Consider the following 22,000-nt stretch of genomic DNA (forward strand, 5'->3'; position numbering starts at 1 on the left):
TGAATACACTAGAAAACAAGAACAAGGTGACGGGCAGGTGGACCTGTGCTCAACTCTCTTCATTTAACTGTCCATTTATTATTTTCCCTTAGGTCAGCGGGAAGACACAATGGACTGACAACTTCATTTGACCCCTCGCCTTGTAGAGCTCATCCTATGACCTTTCAGGAGTGTCCAAAAAGAGACAAGCCGTAGGGCCCTTACGACTTAATCAAAGAAAAAGAATTTCGACCTATGATTAGGAATGAGAGATTGGCTCTTCACCTACCCCTATGTCTGAAGGGCCCCAGTAAAAAAAAAAAGTGATCATTTATTTTTTAAAATCATATCCGTGTTGTTGTTGTTTTTTTTTTGCGGGGGGGGGGGGGGTCAAGAGCAGTGTCGTATCTAGGAATTTGCCATCATTTGGGGCCCCGGAGGGTCTTGACCTCTCTGGGAGCCCCTGAATTTTGCGTAATATTTAATATTTAATGTAACTTTGTAGCCTTCTCAAGTGGGGGCCCGCAGGATTTTCCAATTATCCCCCTTTCTCCCCCCTCCCCAGCTACGCCTCTGATCAACACTCATTCAACCCGCGGCCATCCTTTGTACTCCTATACAGTAGCATGCCACCATATAAACCACATTCGGTCCGCGGCCATCCTTTGTACTCCTATACAGTAGCATGCCACCATATAAACCACATTCGGTCCGCGGCCATCCTTTGTACTCCTATACAGTAGCATGCCACCATATAAACCACATTCAACCCGCGGCCATCCTTTGTACTCCTATACAGTAGCATGCCACCATATAAACCACATTCAACCCGCGGCCATCCTTTGTACTCCTATACAGTAGCATGCCACCATATAAACCACATTCAACCCGCGGCCATCCTTTGTACTCCTATACAGTAGCATGCCACCATATAAACCACATTCAACCCGCGGCCATCCTTTGTACTCCTATACAGTAGCATGCCACCATATAAACCACATTCAACCCGCGGCCATCCTTTGTACTCCTATACAGTAGCATGCCACCATATAAACCACATTCAACCCGCGGCCATCCTTTGTACTCCTATACAGTAGCATGCCACCATATAAACCACATTCAACCCGCGGCCATCCTTTGTACTCCTATACAGTAGCATGCCACCATATAAACCACATTCGGTCCGCGGCCATCCTTTGTACTCCTATACAGTAGCATGCCACCATATAAACCACATTCAACCCGCGGACATCCTTTGTACTCCTATACAGTAGCATGCCACCATATAAACCACATTCAACCCGCGGCCATCCTTTGTACTCCTATACAGTAGCATGCCACCATATAAACCACATTCAACCCGCGGCCATCCTTTGTACTCCTATACAGTAGCATGCCACCATATAAACCACATTCAACCCGCGGCCATCCTTTGTACTCCTATACAGTAGCATGCCACCATATAAACCACATTCAACCCGCGGCCATCCTTTGTACTCCTATACAGTAGCATGCCACCATATAAACCACATTCAACCCGCGGCCATCCTTTGTACTCCTAGTAGCATGCCACCATATAAACCACATTCAACCCGCGGCCATCCTTTGTACTCCTATACATTAGCATGCCACCATATAAACCACATTCAACCCGCGGCCATCCTTTGTACTCCTATACAGTAGCATGCCACCATATAAACCACATTCAACCCGCGGCCATCCTTTGTACTCCTAGTAGCATGCCACCATATAAACCACATTCAACCCGCGGCCATCCTTTGTACTCCTATACAGTAGCATGCCACCATATAAACCACATTCAACCCGCGGCCATCCTTTGTACTCCTATACAGTAGCATGCCACCATATAAACCACATTCAACCCGCGGCCATCCTTTGTACTCCTATACAGTAGCATGCCACCATATAAACCACATTCAACCCGCGGCCATCCTTTGTACTCCTATACAGTAGCATGCCACCATATAAACCACATTCGGTCCGCGGCCATCCTTTGTACTCCTATACAGTAGCATGCCACCATATAAACCACATTCAACCCGCGGCCATCCTTTGTACTCCTATACAGTAGCATGCCACCATATAAACCACATTCAACCCGCGGCCATCCTTTGTACTCCTAGTAGCATGCCACCATATAAACCACATTCAACCCGCGGCCATCCTTTGTACTCCTATACAGTAGCATGCCACCATATAAACCACATTCAACCCGCGGCCATCCTTTGTACTCCTATACAGTAGCATGCCACCATATAAACCACATTCAACCCGCGGCCATCCTTTGTACTCCTAGTAGCATGCCACCATATAAACCACATTCAACCCGCGGCCATCCTTTGTACTCCTATACAGTAGCATGCCACCATATAAACCACATTCAACCCGCGGCCATCCTTTGTACTCCTATACAGTAGCATGCCACCATATAAACCACATTCAACCCGCGGCCATCCTTTGTACTCCTATACAGTAGCATGCCACCATATAAACCACATTCAACCCGCGGCCATCCTTTGTACTCCTATACAGTAGCATGCCACCATATAAACCACATTCAACCCGCGGCCATCCTTTGTACTCCTAGTAGCATGCCACCATATAAACCACATTCAACCCGCGGCCATCCTTTGTACTCCTATACAGTAGCATGCCACCATATAAACCACATTCAACCCGCGGCCATCCTTTGTACTCCTATACAGTAGCATGCCACCATATAAACCACATTCAACCCGCGGCCATCCTTTGTACTCCTAGTAGCATGCCACCATATAAACCACATTCAACCCGCGGCCATCCTTTGTACTCCTATACAGTAGCATGCCACCATATAAACCACATTCAACCCGCGGCCATCCTTTGTACTCCTATACAGTAGCATGCCACCATATAAACCACATTCAACCCGCGGCCATCCTTTGTACTCCTAGTAGCATGCCACCATATAAACCACATTCAACCCGCGGCCATCCTTTGTACTCCTATACAGTAGCATGCCACCATATAAACCACATTCAACCCGCGGCCATCCTTTGTACTCCTATACAGTAGCATGCCACCATATAAACCACATTCAACCCGCGGCCATCCTTTGTACTCCTATACAGTAGCATGCCACCATATAAACCACATTCAACCCTCGGCCATCCTTTGTACTCCTATACAGTAGCATGCCACCATATAAACCACATTCGGTCCGCGGCCATCCTTTGTACTCCTATACAGTAGCATGCCACCATATAAACCACATTCAACCCGCGGCCATCCTTTGTACTCCTATACAGTAGCATGCCACCATATAAACCACATTCAACCCGCGGCCATCCTTTGTACTCCTATACAGTAGCATGCCACCATATAAACCACATTCAACCCGCGGCCATCCTTTGTACTCCTATACAGTAGCATGCCACCATATAAACCACATTCGGTCCGCGGCCATCCTTTGTACTCCTATACAGTAGCATGCCACCATATAAACCACATTCGGTCCGCGGCCATCCTTTGTACTCCTATACAGTAGCATGCCACCATATAAACCACATTCGGTTCTTATTGCCGCGGCCATCCTTTGTACTCCTATACAGTAGCATGCCACCATATAAACCACATTCGGTTCTTATTGCCGCGGCCATCCTTTGTACTCCTATACAGTAGCATGCCACCATATAAACCACATTCGGTTCTTATTGCCGCGGCCATCCTTTGTACTCCTATACAGTAGCATGCCACCATATAAACCACATTCGGTCCGCGGCCATCCTTTGTACTCCTATACAGTAGCATGCCACCATATAAACCACATTCGGTTCTTATTGCCGCGGCCATCCTTTGTACTCCTATACAGTAGCATGCCACCATATAAACCACATTCGGTTCTTATTGCCGCGGCCATCCTTTGTACTCCTATACAGTAGCATGCCACCATATAAACCACATTCGGTTCTTATTGCCGCGGCCATCCTTTGTACTCCTATACAGTAGCATGCCACCATATAAACCACATTCGGTTCTTATTGCCGCGGCCATCCTTTGTACTCCTATACAGTAGCATGCCACCATATAAACCACATTCGGTTCTTATTGCCGCGGCCATCCTTTGTACTCCTATACAGTAGCATGCCACCATATAAACCACATTCGGTTCTTATTGCCGCGGCCATCCTTTGTACTCCTATACAGTAGCATGCCACCATATAAACCACATTCGGTTCTTATTGCCGCGGCCATCCTTTGTACTCCTATACAGTAGCATGCCACCATATAAACCACATTCGGTTCTTATTGCCGCGGCCATCCTTTGTACTCCTATACAGTAGCATGCCACCATATAAACCACATTCGGTCCGCGGCCATCCTTTGTACTCCTATACAGTAGCATGCCACCATATAAACCACATTCGGTCCGCGGCCATCCTTTGTACTCCTATACAGTAGCATGCCACCATATAAACCACATTCGGTCCGCGGCCATCCTTTGTACTCCTATACAGTAGCATGCCACCATATAAACCACATTCGGTCCGCGGCCATCCTTTGTACTCCTATACAGTAGCATGCCACCATATAAACCACATTCGGTTCTTATTGCCGCGGCCATCCTTTGTACTCCTATACAGTAGCATGCCACCATATAAACCACATTCGGTTCTTATTGCCGCGGCCATCCTTTGTACTCCTATACAGTAGCATGCCACCATATAAACCACATTCGGTCCGCGGCCATCCTTTGTACTCCTATACAGTAGCATGCCACCATATAAACCACATTCGGTACGCGGCCATCCTTTGTACTCCTATACAGTAGCATGCCAACATATAAACCACATTCGGTCCGCGGCCATCCTTTGTACTCCTATACAGTAGCATGCCACCATATAAACCACATTCGGTCCGCGGCCATCCTTTGTACTCCTATACAGTAGCATGCCACCATATAAACCACATTCGGTCCGCGGCCATCCTTTGTACTCCTATACAGTAGCATGCCACCATATAAACCACATTCGGTTCTTATTGCCGCGGCCATCCTTTGTACTCCTATACAGTAGCATGCCACCATATAAACCACATTCGGTCCGCGGCCATCCTTTGTACTCCTATACAGTAGCATGCCACCATATAAACCACATTCGGTTCTTATTGCCGCGGCCATCCTTTGTACTCCTATACAGTAGCATGCCACCATATAAACCACATTCGGTTCTTATTGCCGCGGCCATCCTTTGTACTCCTATACAGTAGCATGCCACCATATAAACCACATTCGGTCCGCGGCCATCCTTTGTACTCCTATACAGTAGCATGCCACCATATAAACCACATTCGGTTCTTATTGCCGCGGCCATCCTTTGTACTCCTATACAGTAGCATGCCACCATATAAACCACATTCGGTCCGCGGCCATCCTTTGTACTCCTATACAGTAGCATGCCACCATATAAACCACATTCGGTTCTTATTGCCGCGGCCATCCTTTGTACTCCTATACAGTAGCATGCCACCATATAAACCACATTCGGTTCTTATTGCCGCGGCCATCCTTTGTACTCCTATACAGTAGCATGCCACCATATAAACCACATTCGGTCCGCGGCCATCCTTTGTACTCCTATACAGTAGCATGCCACCATATAAACCACATTCGGTACGCGGCCATCCTTTGTACTCCTATACAGTAGCATGCCAACATATAAACCACATTCGGTCCGCGGCCATCCTTTGTACTCCTATACAGTAGCATGCCACCATATAAACCACATTCGGTCCGCGGCCATCCTTTGTACTCCTATACAGTAGCATGCCACCATATAAACCACATTCGGTTCTTATTGCCGCGGCCATCCTTTGTACTCCTATACAGTAGCATGCCACCATATAAACCACATTCGGTTCTTATTGCCGCGGCCATCCTTTGTACTCCTATACAGTAGCATGCCACCATATAAACCACATTCGGTTCTTATTGCCGCGGCCATCCTTTGTACTCCTATACAGTAGCATGCCACCATATAAACCACATTCGGTTCTTATTGCCGCGGCCATCCTTTGTACTCCTATACAGTAGCATGCCACCATATAAACCACATTCGGTTCTTATTGCCGCGGCCATCCTTTGTACTCCTATACAGTAGCATGCCACCATATAAACCACATTCGGTTCTTATTGCCGCGGCCATCCTTTGTACTCCTATACAGTAGCATGCCACCATATAAACCACATTCGGTCCGCGGCCATCCTTTGTACTCCTATACAGTAGCATGCCACCATATAAACCACATTCGGTTCTTATTGCCGCGGCCATCCTTTGTACTCCTATACAGTAGCATGCCACCATATAAACCACATTCGGTTCTTATTGCCGCGGCCATCCTTTGTACTCCTATACAGTAGCATGCCACCATATAAACCACATTCGGTTCTTATTGCCGCGGCCATCCTTTGTACTCCTATACAGTAGCATGCCACCATATAAACCACATTCGGTTCTTATTGCCGCGGCCATCCTTTGTACTCCTATACAGTAGCATGCCACCATATAAACCACATTCGGTTCTTATTGCCGCGGCCATCTTTTGTACTCCTATACAGTAGCATGCCACCATATAAACCACATTCGGTCCGCGGCCATCCTTTGTACTCCTATACAGTAGCATGCCACCATATAAACCACATTCGGTCCGCGGCCATCCTTTGTACTCCTATACAGTAGCATGCCACCATATAAACCACATTCGGTCCGCGGCCATCCTTTGTACTCCTATACAGTAGCATGCCACCATATAAACCACATTCGGTCCGCGGCCATCCTTTGTACTCCTATACAGTAGCATGCCACCATATAAACCACATTCGGTCCGCGGCCATCCTTTGTACTCCTATACAGTAGCATGCCACCATATAAACCACATTCGGTCCGCGGCCATCCTTTGTACTCCTATACAGTAGCATGCCACCATATAAACCACATTCGGTTCTTATTGCCGCGGCCATCCTTTGTACTCCTATACAGTAGCATGCCACCATATAAACCACATTCGGTTCTTATTGCCGCGGCCATCCTTTGTACTCCTATACAGTAGCATGCCACCATATAAACCACATTCGGTCCGCGGCCATCCTTTGTACTCCTATACAGTAGCATGCCACCATATAAACCACATTCGGTCCGCGGCCATCCTTTGTACTCCTATACAGTAGCATGCCACCATATAAACCACATTCGGTCCGCGGCCATCCTTTGTACTCCTATACAGTAGCATGCCACCATATAAACCACATTCGGTCCGCGGCCATCCTTTGTACTCCTATACAGTAGCATGCCACCATATAAACCACATTCGGTCCGCGGCCATCCTTTGTACTCCTATACAGTAGCATGCCACCATATAAACCACATTCGGTTCTTATTGCCGCGGCCATCCTTTGTACTCCTATACAGTAGCATGCCACCATATAAACCACATTCGGTTCTTATTGCCGCGGCCATCCTTTGTACTCCTATACAGTAGCATGCCACCATATAAACCACATTCGGTTCTTATTGCCGCGGCCATCCTTTGTACTCCTATACAGTAGCATGCCACCATATAAACCACATTCGGTTCTTATTGCCGCGGCCATCCTTTGTACTCCTATACAGTAGCATGCCACCATATAAACCACATTCGGTTCTTATTGCCGCGGCCATCCTTTGTACTCCTATACAGTAGCATGCCACCATATAAACCACATTCGGTTCTTATTGCCGCGGCCATCCTTTGTACTCCTATACAGTAGCATGCCACCATATAAACCACATTCGGTTCTTATTGCCGCGGCCATCCTTTGTACTCCTATACAGTAGCATGCCACCATATAAACCACATTCGGTCCGCGGCCATCCTTTGTACTCCTATACAGTAGCATGCCACCATATAAACCACATTCGGTTCTTATTGCCGCGGCCATCCTTTGTACTCCTATACAGTAGCATGCCACCATATAAACCACATTCGGTTCTTATTGCCGCGGCCATCCTTTGTACTCCTATACAGTAGCATGCCACCATATAAACCACATTCGGTTCTTATTGCCGCGGCCATCCTTTGTACTCCTATACAGTAGCATGCCACCATATAAACCACATTCGGTTCTTATTGCCGCGGCCATCCTTTGTACTCCTATACAGTAGCATGCCACCATATAAACCACATTCGGTTCTTATTGCCGCGGCCATCCTTTGTACTCCTATACAGTAGCATGCCACCATATAAACCACATTCGGTTCTTATTGCCGCGGCCATCCTTTGTACTCCTATACAGTAGCATGCCACCATATAAACCACATTCGGTTCTTATTGCCGCGGCCATCCTTTGTACTCCTATACAGTAGCATGCCACCATATAAACCACATTCGGTTCTTATTGCCGCGGCCATCCTTTGTACTCCTATACAGTAGCATGCCACCATATAAACCACATTCGGTTCTTATTGCCGCGGCCATCCTTTGTACTCCTATACAGTAGCATGCCACCATATAAACCACATTCGGTTCTTATTGCCGCGGCCATCCTTTGTACTCCTATACAGTAGCATGCCACCATATAAACCACATTCGGTTCTTATTGCCGCGGCCATCCTTTGTACTCCTATACAGTAGCATGCCACCATATAAACCACATTCGGTTCTTATTGCCGCGGCCATCCTTTGTACTCCTATACAGTAGCATGCCACCATATAAACACGAGGGGCCACCTAAATGGAATGCGAGTCATGAGCCCCTCGTAAGTGACAGCATGGTAGATAAGACCGATATTAGCGAGCCTTTCACTTGACCTCACTTCGTGATTTATATTCGATATGCTTCAAACTCCAATGGAGGCTATTTTGTTAGTCTGCTGTGATGGACTTTTCCAGCACGGTGCCACGCTAAGGCCAGGAATACATCATCAGCCTAAGTGACCAGTCTAGAAGATAGCCTCCTCCCTAGAGCATGATTGTATAATTGATATATTTTTCGATATTAAAAATATCCGACAATGGTAAAAACAAGAAGAAAAATGACATAAACAAACAAAACAAGGTTACAAAGACAGTTTGTGTGGAAACACAAACTCAAAATCGGCCCCTGATTGGTCCACCCAGGCAGGTAAAAAGGCAGGTTTCAATATTTCGGAAAGAATATCAGAATGAAATTCTATCAAAGGCAAATGACAGAGAAGAATGGAGAAAGAAGGTTAACAGATCTTGTGTGGTGCCCCAACAGTCCAGCAGACCAAGGGATAGGTGAAAGTGAAGACGAACTAGATGTGAACCTGACCTAACTGATGTCTTATAATGAATATCTAAATGATCTAATTGTTTTGTAAAGAGTCAATCTCTTATTCAAAGCCTCCTTGAGTTAACGTGTTCCATGTACACGAGATGCAGTTCACAAGATAATATGAAAAATTATTTATTAATTGTTGTTTTAAATTATGTTCCACTCATATGTATCCTAAATAGATTTTTTCTCTCCAAAAAAAAAAAGTAAACATTTTTTGTTGTAAATGTAGTAATTAGTATGAAGGAACTACTGTATCTATAGCTGTAACTATTGTTTAAAAAAAAAAAAAATATTTAAAAAAAATTTGTTAAAATTATGGTAAATGGTAATCTCCCTTACTATATAGCCTCCTATATTTGTTAATATTAATAGTGAATAGTTGTAAAAATGGTGTATTTTTATGAAAAAACTGCTTGCATAGTTGATTTTAAAAATTAAATTTTTCGCTTTCAGAAAAGAAAAAAGTAGCCGTTGAAAGGTATAAAATATCGTGATGTCGGATTTTCAATATCTTTTCTAGTTTACGATATCTAAACGGGACGGACGGACGGACGGACGGACTGACAGACCACACAAAACTAATAGAGTCTATTCCCCTTTCGGAGGCAGCTAAAAAGCAAGCAAAATATAAAAAACGAGCCGGCCCGCGTCGTAGCATACGCCCCTCCCCCTCTTTTTTTTTTTTCTGAAACTCGCTCTCTGTCACTGCGAAAGTTACGTGGGGTAACTCTAGTCTGACTTGCAGAAATAAAAGAGTTATCGTTCCATGACGTTTTCATCGTGGTTTCCCGCATGGTTGGGCCACGAAGAGAATTATGCATATTGAAGATCCTTTAAAAAAAACAACAAAACTTATCAAGGGAAAGATCTCCGCTCTTGCAATTATATATCTCAATAAAGAGAGGTTATTTCCCTTATTCGATATCGAAACACAATAATTAATTACCAATAATTAAATAAATAATTGTTTTTCGTTTATTAATCCACGATGTTAGGTATAATAAATAATTGTTTAAAGTTTCAAATTGATCCGAGAATAGCTGTGGGAGAAATAAGGTGTTCAATTATCTAAGGGAATTCGACGACAACCTACATATTTAGTCTCATCTGTGAATACTGAAGGATTAATTTCCCTTGTTGGTATCAAACAAAATAATTAATTACCAGTAATTAATTGACTACTTGTGTATAGATTCATTGTAAATTTGAAACTTAATCCGAGAATGGGTGTGGGAGAAATAACGTGTACAAACTTATTACTAGACAGAGCTGATATAAGCTTTGTAAAGATGACCAGCATATCGGTTCCCCATCACTACAGCGAGCTGGTCTTCACTGCACATCATACAATGCTCGAGTGGATGATGCTTAACTCATTAATGATAGAAACGTAATTAATATTTTCTTGATTGCACACACACAATTTATGCGCGAGACATGACCAGAGGTTACGTCAGGATGTTAGGGAGGGAAAAAAAATTGTCACTTCTGACAGATTTATTATCACTCCCTTGGGATTATGGGCCTTGACTTATTTATTCATTTTAAAGCTCAATCTTTGAATTTCAATTACGCTTAGCAGCTTGTTTGTGTGTGTGTGTGTTTTCTGTTCGTCGTCTGTTATTGTATTTTTCTTTTCATTATCTTATTTTCGTTGTCTTTGTTTTGTTCCATCTTTTTAAATGTTTTTTGTCCGATTTATCTGTAGAATTTAATAGAAAGGCACAATTAGTTGTCACAAGGCGGAGCGATGTGCACAGGAAAATATACCACGACATAGCTCGATTGAACGTCTGTAATCTTTATAATTATTCCGACTATTTTTTTTAAGTAAGATAAATCTGAATAAAACAATCAACCAAAATTAGTTAAATAACTACTGGTAATTAATTCTTTTGTTAAGTATTTCAAACAAGAGAAAGAAATTGTACTTGAGTGATGTGATGGTAAAAGTTGAATTAACCCCCTTTATACTTTGTAGGTCCCTGCTTTAAAATTTGAATCTAACAAAAGATAACTATAAAATTTTCAATTTTCATAAACGATTCGCTGGCAGAGTGGCTAGTGTATTGGCTTTAGGAGACTGGGGAGGCTTTAACCCTCGAGCGAGCTCGAATTCAGGTCGTTCACTTTTTTAAAAAAAATGCATTTAAAAAGCGATTACCCAAATACCCCATTCAATTGGTAAAACAAGCAAAATATTAAAAATCCTTTAAAAAAAGAAGCTTATCTAAAGGGGAAGAAATCCGTCCTTAAAAACTATATCTACCAATAATGTACAATCTATTTCCTTTTTTCGATATTAAACAAAATAATTAATTACCAATAATTAATTGATTAATTATGTATTTTTCATTCTTGATTCCTGTTTTGTTAGGTACAATAAATAAGTGTTTAAGGTACATGTACATTCATACTGTTTTGTTAGGTACACTAAATAAGTGTTGAAGGTACATGTACATTCATACTGTTTTGTTAGGTACACTAAATAAGTGTTGAAGGTACATGTACATTCATACTGTTTTGTTAGGTACACTAAATAAGTGTTGAAGGTACATGTACATTCATACTGTTTTGTTAGGTACACTAAATAAGTGTTGAAGGTACATGTACATTCATACTGTTTTGTTAGGTACACTAAATAAGTGTTGAAGGTACATGTACATTCATACTGTTTTGTTAGGTACACTAAATAAGTGTTGAAGGTACATGTACATTCATACTGTTTTGTTAGGTACACTAAATAAGTGTTGAAGGTACATGTACATTCATACTGTTTTGTTAGGTACACTAAATAAGTGTTGAAGTGTACATGTACATTCATACTGTTGAAGTTCACTGGAAGCTTGCTCTCATTATTAGCATTCCGATTGTCCGGTCGGACGTTTCCGTGGGGCGCCACGACGAGGCTACGGGAGCTGGAACTCTCCGGTCGCAATGGTCAAAATTTTAACAAACATACTTGCTGTCTTCCCCTAATATTGCATTAACAGCCACCTTTACTCGGACACTTATGACCTGATTTGATTCGTATAGATTGATGAAAACAGAAGATGTCAACACCTTGATCTACATAGATTTGTTTGAAATAAATGACTATATCAAGAATGTTTGCTCCAAAGAGCCGGGAACCTCATTGTATATTTTTATGTATGCATATTCACATCAGCTTTCAATGGTTTCTCCCTTTACAAAAAATCTCAATTCTAAATTCTCGAATATTCTCACCTTGTTTTGGACAAATGGAGAAAAGAGAGATGACTTCTGTCTGGACTTCGACTGGTTTCATTTCTCAGGGAATCGATACACCATGTAATCGAGTCCTAAAATTGGAATGTGCTTTTTTTTGGCATTGTCAGGCAAAGAGGAAAAAAACTTGTTTCAGACATGAGCAGATAACTGGTGTCACAGTCATTACAGTGCGGACACAGGTGGTGATCTTTGTGTCATGTGACTTGTAGAATGTCTTCCGGTGATTTCAGCACTCAGCTCTGCTTTGCTTTTTAATGTCGCCCTGGGTGAAACCCTAAGACTGATTATGTGATGTCAGATACAATCAGGGACAGTACTTCCAAGACTTCTTTTATGTGTGTGTGTGTGTGTGTCCATTATAACGTCTTAGGTCCGGAGGCGGCTGATTGAGAAAAAAAAATGAGTCAGGGGCAACGGTGGCACTCAGTTGTCTTTTTGCAATATTTCTATTCAATTCACACATTCATTAACTTAAATTAACAAAATACAAATCATTAAGAATTAAGACTCTTAATGAATAATACCGTTATTTATTAGCGAGATAATGCACAAGTGACAAATCTCAATTCAAAGCGCTCCACGTAGTGCTTTCTGTGAAGCAAAAGCATCTATAAATCATCCAGTATTCTAGATCAATGGTGTTTTAAGTAGTTTAGTATTTTTTTACTACACGTGAATAGCAAGAATACATGGTTACAAGGCATAGCGTAATAGGTAATATTTAATATTATCATTAGAATCATATAGCATATCATTAGAATATAATAAGGTCTAGAAAATGTATGCATTCGTCTTCAAAGTCTAGATCTAAAGGCATATCATTAGAATATTTTAAGGTCTAGAAAATGTATGCATTCATCTTCAAAGTCTAGATCTAAAGACATATCATTAGAATATAATAAGGTCTAGAAAATGTATGCATTTGTCTTCAAAGTCTATATCTAAAGACATATCATTAGAATATAATAAGGTCTAGTAAATGTATGCATTTGTCTTCAAAGTCTAGATCTAAAGACATATCATTAGAATATAATAAGGTCTAGAAAATGTATGCATTTGTCTTCAAAGTCTAGATCTAAAGACATATCATTAGAATTTTATAAGGTCTAGAAAATGTATGCATTGGCTAGACCAAGAGGGAAGGACGGGGCGGGATAATAAGAAACAATTCATTTTTTAAAAATCTAACACTCATTAGTTATTAAGAGACAATTAATCGCTCTATAGGTTGTAGAAAGGAGAATTCTCTTTTTTAAAAACATATTTTTTTTATTTTTCTTCCTGTTGATGTTGTTAAAGTATAATTATTTAAAAAAAAAACATAGCTAAGTAAGCCTAGGGATTATTAAAAACATAGCTAAATAAGCCTAGGGATTATTAAAAACATAGCTAATTAAGCCAAGGGATTAATAAAAAAAACATAGCTAAGTAAGCCTAGGGATTAATAAAAAAAAAACAACTAAGTAAGCCTAGGGATTATTAAAAACATAGCTAAGTAAGCCTAGGGATTATTAAAAACATAGCTAAATAAGCCTAGGGATTATTAAAAACATAGCTAAGTAAGCCTAGGGATTATTAAAAACATAACTAAGTAAGCCTAGGGATTATTAAAAACATAGCTAAATAAGCCTAGGGATTAATAAAAAAAAGATAGCTACGTAAGCCTAGGGATTATTAAAAACATAGCTAAGTAAGCCTAGGGATTAATAAAAAAACAAACTTTACAATTCTGTGTTGAACATTTTGGTTATTTTTAGAATCAATAGCATACACAATTTCTTACGTAGAAAATCATGTTAATATTTTGTTATTATTAGGACTTAGGACTACTTCGTTATTTTCAAAAGACACACACACAAAAGGAGCATCCCAAAACTAGATCTTCAGACATCTTCAAAACGTTGGACACCAGGAGATAGCGAAGACCATGTTGGTACTGTTGACTTCAGGAGAGAATGAAGACCAGTTTTGTACTGTTGACATCAGGAGAAAATGAAGACCAGTTTTGTACTGTTAACATCAGGAGAAAATGAAGACCAGTTTTGTACTGTTAACATCAGGAGAAAATGAAGACCAGTTTTGTACTGTTAACATCAGGAAATAAAAGCTCTTTGCTTCTAGTTAATACTTAGTCTTAAAGTGAAAACAACTCTTGGTGAGTTGAACATAGAAATGACAGACATTGATTCTATAGGTCAGTGCTCTCAACTTCACTGTATATAAAAAAAAAAGGACAAATTCAACCAATGTTAGCAGTACAGTGTTGCCATTTACAGCGCAAGAAGAAACTGCGTTATTGGGTTGACTGAAGGGGGTGAAAATAGGGCGCTCTAGTGACAATAAAACCTCTCCCAGTCGTGTTAATGTCGTCCGCAGGAAGGCGCTAACTAATCAAAGGGAGGCTATCCGGACTAATGGAATTATGTCCTGATAGAGAGGGATAGCATGAAAGTGACAGATAGAGAAGAGATTGAAAGTCTGATAGGGAAGGGGGTGGGGAGAGAGATGAGGAAAAAGTAGTGAGAATAAGGAGGAATGGAAGAAATTCGAAGGTTTCGACCACAATAATTGTGTAGGGTTCAGACACGATAATTGTGTAAGTAAAATAAATGGGATCAGACTTGGTCTTGAAAGGTCAATGAAAACATTCAGTCAAATATCTCCTGCTAGACTGATTTCAGCTAGGTTACTTAGATATGTCTTGGTGAAGACAGTCAAGTGTCTACAGTATAATCAAGAGAGCCCAATACCACGCTACTTTTCTTTCTTTTTTAGAAAGTGGAAAAGACGCTATTAGTTTTGTGTGGAATGTCTGTCCGTCCGTCCCGTTTAGATCTCGTAAACTAGAAAAGATAGTGAAAATCTGACATCATAATATTTTAAACCATTCAAAGTTCTGATACAACAGCTACTTTTGTCTTTTCTGAAAGCGAAAAACCTAATTTTAATAAATCACTTATGCAAGCAGTTTTTTTCATAAAAATACACCACTTTTACAACTATTCACTATTAATAGTAACAAACAAGGGAGGCTCTTTAGAAGGGGATAGCATTATAATCATATCTGTAACATATTTATGCTAATGGTTTTAGATTTTTTGTCAATATTTGTTTTATTACATTTATATTGCTAAGTTATGCAAGTTCTGTCATACTAATTACTACATTTACACAAAAAAAAATCTAATTTAGTATGCATATCAGTTGGACATAATTTAAAACAACAATTAATAAGTAGTTTTTTATATTATTTCGTGAACTGCAGTGCCCAACGACAAAAATAACATACTGAACTATATTTATTTATTTTTTTTTATTTTATTACGGAAATTTTTTTTCTTGAGGATTTGAATAAGAGATTGACCCTTTACAAAGCAATTAGATCAATTAGATATTCATTATAAGGCATCAGTTAGGCCAGATTTACATTTAACTTCACATTCACTTTCACCTATCCTTTGGTCTGCTGGACCGCTGGGGCACCACACAAGATCTGTCAACCTTCTTTCTCTATTCTTCTGTCTTTTGTCTTTGAAAGAATTTCATTTTGATGTTCTTTCTGAAAATATTGAAACCTGCCTATTTACCTGCCTGGATAGACCACTTCGGGGGCCGATTTTGAGTTTGTGTTTCCACACAAACTGTCTTTGTTACCTTGTTTTTTTTAATTCTTTTTTTTTTTTAATTAACAGCACAGTGATGGAGTCGTCTTTAGTAGAGTAAAATTATAATATATTATACGTATTATGAATGTGTATCCACAAAGTAGATTCACTTAATGAATAGACTGGTAAGGTCGTCAGTGTAAAAGATGCACATTTCAACATATCATCAATGTAAATATTTCCTTCTTTAAGGACGGGGAGAGGGTGGTGTTTGAGGGAAAGAAGTTTCTTGCACGTCACTACAATCTTGATGTCTATCTGGAGGAAAACGAATTGAGTCTAAATGAAAATACGTTTCTATAGCAAAACTGTCTTGAGTAGGAGCACAGTGGAGGAAGTGAAGTCAACTAGAGGGGAAAACAATTAAACCATTAAAAAAAAGTAAAGTTCCCCTTTCAGACCTTGTGGTCTATAGGGCAGATGACGTAAAGGCCATCTGATTCTATGGCCTACGGTTAACTAGAGTGTCATGTGGCCAGCACAACGACCTTTCATTTTCCCCAACTAATGTCAGGTACCCATTAGAGTTGGGTGGACTCAGAGGCGGACCATGGACCCCGGTTCGGAAGCCAAGCTCTTGACCGCTCAGCCACCTGTGACTTTATGTTTACGAACCTAACTCTGTCTCTAGTACAGAAATAGCGATTTATGAATTACAGTCATTTGTCAAGACGGGAAGTTTTTTTTTTCTAATTAATTACGTTATTTTTTGTTATTTTATTTTTATTTGGGGGGCTACCAAATTCACTTTGTTTAGGGCCTCCAATTAACCAAGGCCGGCCCTGAGAATGGCAGGCTAGTGTGAGAAACCATTAAGTGATTGGTGATTGAAAAATCAATGAAGTGATTGTAAGTGTTAACCCAAATAGTGAGGAGTGATTGTTGATGGTTTCGGGGGCTAAGGGAGGGGGGGGGTGCAGTAGTTTACACAACAGTGAAATGCCAAATTATGAGCTGGAAATAGAAATTTATGGACAATGGAGAGATGGGTGGTGATCATTGTTTAAAAAATAAATACAACTTTAAGTACCTGTCGTCTAAGAATTACTTTTTCTTGAAGACCAGGTATAAATTTAGTTTTTTACATTAGAAACACTTGCGTACTGAGCACACACACACACACACACACACACAAAAGAAATCTAAAAACAATAAAAACATAAAAATCCTTTAAAAAACAAATAAAGCTTATATTAATTGTAATTATATCAATTAGTTTGGATCAGTCATGAAATTTAATTTGTTATAGATCTAAACTAACAATAATAAATCTGTGTGATTAGAAATATGTTTATCAATTGTTTTTGTTTAACTAGATTTCATGCTTTGATCTATCTCAATGCGCTATGATCCTATCACTTGTGCTGGACCAGTTGGTCAAGTGTGATCCCTTGTCTGGACCAGTTGGTCAAGTGTGATCACTTGTCTGGACCAGTTGGTCAAGTGTGATCACTTGTCTGGACCAGTTGGTCAAGTGTGTGTGCCTGTGCTGGGGCTAAGGAGAGATAATGGTGAATGCTTCCTTGATCGTTTTTTAAATGCATTAAAAACAAGGTTGTACAACTTGAATTCGAACTTGAGGGCTCAAGCCTCCTCAAGGGGACTAATTCAACGTATTTCACCACGCCTGTCAAGTACAATTTCTTTTCCTTGTTAGATACCAATCAAAATAATTAATTACCAATAGTTAATTTACTAATTGTTTAATTTCTTTATTGATTCTCGTTTTGTCAAGCACATAAAATATTTGTGCAAAATTTCAATTGGATTCGAGATTGGGTGTGGGAGAAATAACGAGTAGAAACAGACAGACAACACAGACAGACAAAGGGAGATGATAAAAGATTTGTTGGAAAAAAAATGCAAGAAGACAAATATAATACGTCAAACTTTGATTAGTTCAACTCATGCTTTAATTTTCTTTTAAAATACAAAATTAGACAAGATAAAGTCTTATCGTGTTATCATTTAAAATTTAAACTAATAAATGACAAGGTTACAAAGATAGTTTGTGTGGAAACACAAACTCAGAATCGGACCACGAAGTGGTCCTCTCAGGCAGGTAAAAACAGCTTTCAGAACTTTCAGAGTGTACATTACAAACTATAACTAACAAGAAAATATAGTTTATATTAAGCAATGTTGTATCAATTAGTGGGAATCTGCCATGTAATTAAATTTGTAATAGATCAAGACTCAAAATTAATAAATCTGTGTGATAAGAAAACTTTGTACCATTTGCTTTTGTGCATTATTTTAGCTTTCTCAGTATGCTATGATCCTATCACTTGTCTGCACCAGAAGGGGGTATGTGTGAGAATATTATTACGATCGCTTTTTAAATGACGCTCTACATTTTAAAATGCTGAACTACATGGCTTCAAACTCGAGTTGTCTTGCCTCATCAAACTTCCTGAAGCCAATGTACTACTAGAGCTCCTCCTTCGTGATCGAAGCACATTTCTCATTTTCTATGGACTCGAAGATAACTGTAAAGTCCAATCCTCGCTTTAAAAAGCCGGTCGCATACGTGGCATAGGTAGATTTGGTCAGTTGCAGAATGTACTAACCACAGTACCAGAGAAATGCTTACGAAAATGAAAGTTTTTTTTAGTTATCTATTGTTAGTTCAAAGTATAAAGGGGACTAATTCAGCTTATACCACCACATCAGTCAATCACAATTTTTTGCCCTTGTTTATTAACTAATTGGTTAATTTTTTAAAAATTGATTCTGTGTTGTCAGGTAAAAGAAAATAAGTGTGGGTGTGGAGTTTAGTGAAATTGGGTTTTAAAAGCATTTTTTTTAATTTACTTTTTTAAAATTGATTCTTGTGCTGCCAAGTAAAAGAAATAATTGTGCAAAATTTCAGCTTTATCCCTCGCGGGTTCTAATAAAATAGTCAAAAGTCAATTTCATTTCGTTTTCGAATCTATTCGTTGATGTGGCCCGCGACACGAGAGTCGGAAATTAAAATGGCCGCAGGTCGAATAAGGTTTGGTCTAAAGCATCACGATGTAGGATTTTCAGTTTCTTTTCTAGTTTCTGTGATCTAAACGGATCGGACGGACGGACAGACTACACAACACTAATTGTTCTTATACCCCTCCGGGGACCGGTAATCGAGTTTTAAAGCGAATTTGTAGGCGGCGAGACAGCGGTTAGGTGGAAACATTTACTGGTGCATATTCTATATGTATAAATTATCTTTTTTTTTTCTTTCTGTTTTATAACTACTTGATATTGTATTATTTTTTTAAGATTTCAAAGAAGGGGAGACAAGACATTATAAAAATATTTTTTAAAATATAAATAACTAAATAACAAGCAGATATAGTATTAATTATAAACATATTTTTTCCAACGCAAACAGCTGTAGAGGCCTACAAAGGTAAAGAAATCTAAGACGATGGCTATGAGATCATTTCTTTTTACGGTAGTAACCTTGGGCTTATCATTATTGCGTTTTGAAATATATAAAAAAAAATAATTACTGATTAAAACATTTACACGAAGAAAAAAAAAAAAAAAAAAAAAGAAGTCAGTTGTTTAAAAAAATTCAAACAAATTTACATTAGGGCCTACTAAAATGACGAATGTCAAAATGTTTTTAACAATATGTGAATTAAATATAGATCTATCAATGGGTCTGCAATACAAAATCAACACACTGTCACACTGTGTTACCAGAGAGGTATGTCAACAAGAGGTGGTGTTACCAGAGAGGTATGTCAACAAGAGGTGGTGTTACCAGAGAGGTATGTCAACAAGAGGTGGTGTTACCAGAGAGGTATGTCAACAAGAGGTGGTGTTACCACTATAACTTCCATTAGCTTCAAGTTTCTACGCAGAAGAAAACAAAAATAATATAGGGGAGATAATTAGACATTATTATTATTTTTACAAAGTTTCCGCTACTTTCGGTTTGTAAAACTAGGAATAGAAGAGACGGGCTTCTGTCGGGGCTCAATCGCTCCATGAATGTAAAACTAGGAATAGAAGAGACGGGCTTCTGTCGGGGCTCAATCGCTCCATGAATGTAAAACTAGGAATAGAAGAGACCGGCTTCTGTCGGGGCTCAATAACTCCATGAATGAAACTTGATGTTCAAATTACTTTTATTACTATTTCATTGACTTGGAATTAATCAAGAGTATTAAGTTTTCCTTTCAGTCCTTGTGGTCTATAGGGCAGATGATGTAAAGGTCATCTGATTCTGTGGCCTACGGTTAACGAGGTTGTCATGTGGCCGGCACAACGACCAACCGCCTTTACTTTTTCCCCAGCGCTTTACCGCTCAGCCACCGCGCCTCCAATAAAGGGTATTACTACTTGATATATGGGGGTCCTCAGGTATAAGTCAAGTAAGTCATCTATAGCGGACAACGTTGAATAACTAACTTTACTAACTAGATATTTAATGCTCATAGTGCGGTGTTCAGAAGAAGGGAAATGTTGATATGGTATGTATTGATGTATTATAAAAGGTTTAGGACATTTTGTGTGCACTGTATAGCAATACAGAATCACATTCCTTAACTCGTCTGTAGCACAAAAACTTCTCTTGACATTTACAGACATTTTTACTCAAGTCAATCTTACTCGTGTCCTTAATCTATTCGAGCATGTCAATTAGAGACTCACACTCTGCAAAGTCAATGATTTTCCTGCCTGATTCAGGCAACCCGTTCCATGCTCTAATTGCACTAGGGAAGAAGGAGCACTAGAATAAATATACAAAAATCAATATGAAGGAATTATTGAGATTCGTTCTGATACATTGGTGCAAAGAGAAAAAAAGGATTGAAAAAAAAAAACAACAAATGGGCGACTAAAACTAGCCGTTAAAAAGTTGATATGATAATTAACATTCAACTGCTATTCTCTTAGGCTATGTGAATGGAGACGGGTAGGACGCAATGGACCTCATTCACCAATCGTAAACTAACAACATTGAGCCACGTGTTTCCCTATCTCCTCTATACAAATTACAATCTAATTTTAATCAACAATGGTTATCACGTGACATTTTTTCCCCGTTGTTTTATCAATCTTATCAAGTGACCGTTCATTTTGCTGAATGAGGTCCATTCTTTTTTTTTTTTTTTTATGAACGTTTGTAATGTTTCAGATAGACTACAAATTGAGTTGGCAACAAGTTGGGTCTTTCACTTGTGCGACCTTGACTTTGCTCATTTTGTTATCTATTTAGAAATCTCTTTTCTTCCTATTGTCACTTTCTTATGTTTTTCTTCAAAGTTATCGATATCACCCACATTTCTCCATGTATATTTGTTTCTTTTACTGTATTCGGAAGTTAAGCTTTTAAAGAATGTAGACTGAATCGTAACAATCCATATGTATACAAAGAGAAGATTACTGCGATTAATATTTAGCGTAAATATTTCTTACACATTTACTGCCCTTAATCCAGTGGCGTAGCATCCATGGCGGGAAGGGGTTCAATGAACCCGGGCCCTCGGCCATTAGGGGCCCACAGCCTAAAGCGTAGCAATCAACAAAGACGCAAAGGGGCTCATTGGCCATGGGTCCATGACTCATGAACAGCTGGGACCACCATGAAAACTTGGGGATGACACCTAGGGAAAAAAATAATGCACTTAATTAAGTAAAAACTTATAATAAATAGAATTTAAAAAGCTCCCTCAAAATAGTCTGAATGCTGTACCAAAATTTATATTAACTTAAAAAAAAAACATTTACTCGTGTTTTAAGCTTTAAGAGAGAGTATCGGGAGAGTTTGGTGAAG

Source organism: Biomphalaria glabrata, chromosome 1, assembly GCF_947242115.1.
Source record: "Biomphalaria glabrata chromosome 1, xgBioGlab47.1, whole genome shotgun sequence".
Taxonomy (NCBI): domain Eukaryota; kingdom Metazoa; phylum Mollusca; class Gastropoda; family Planorbidae; genus Biomphalaria; species Biomphalaria glabrata.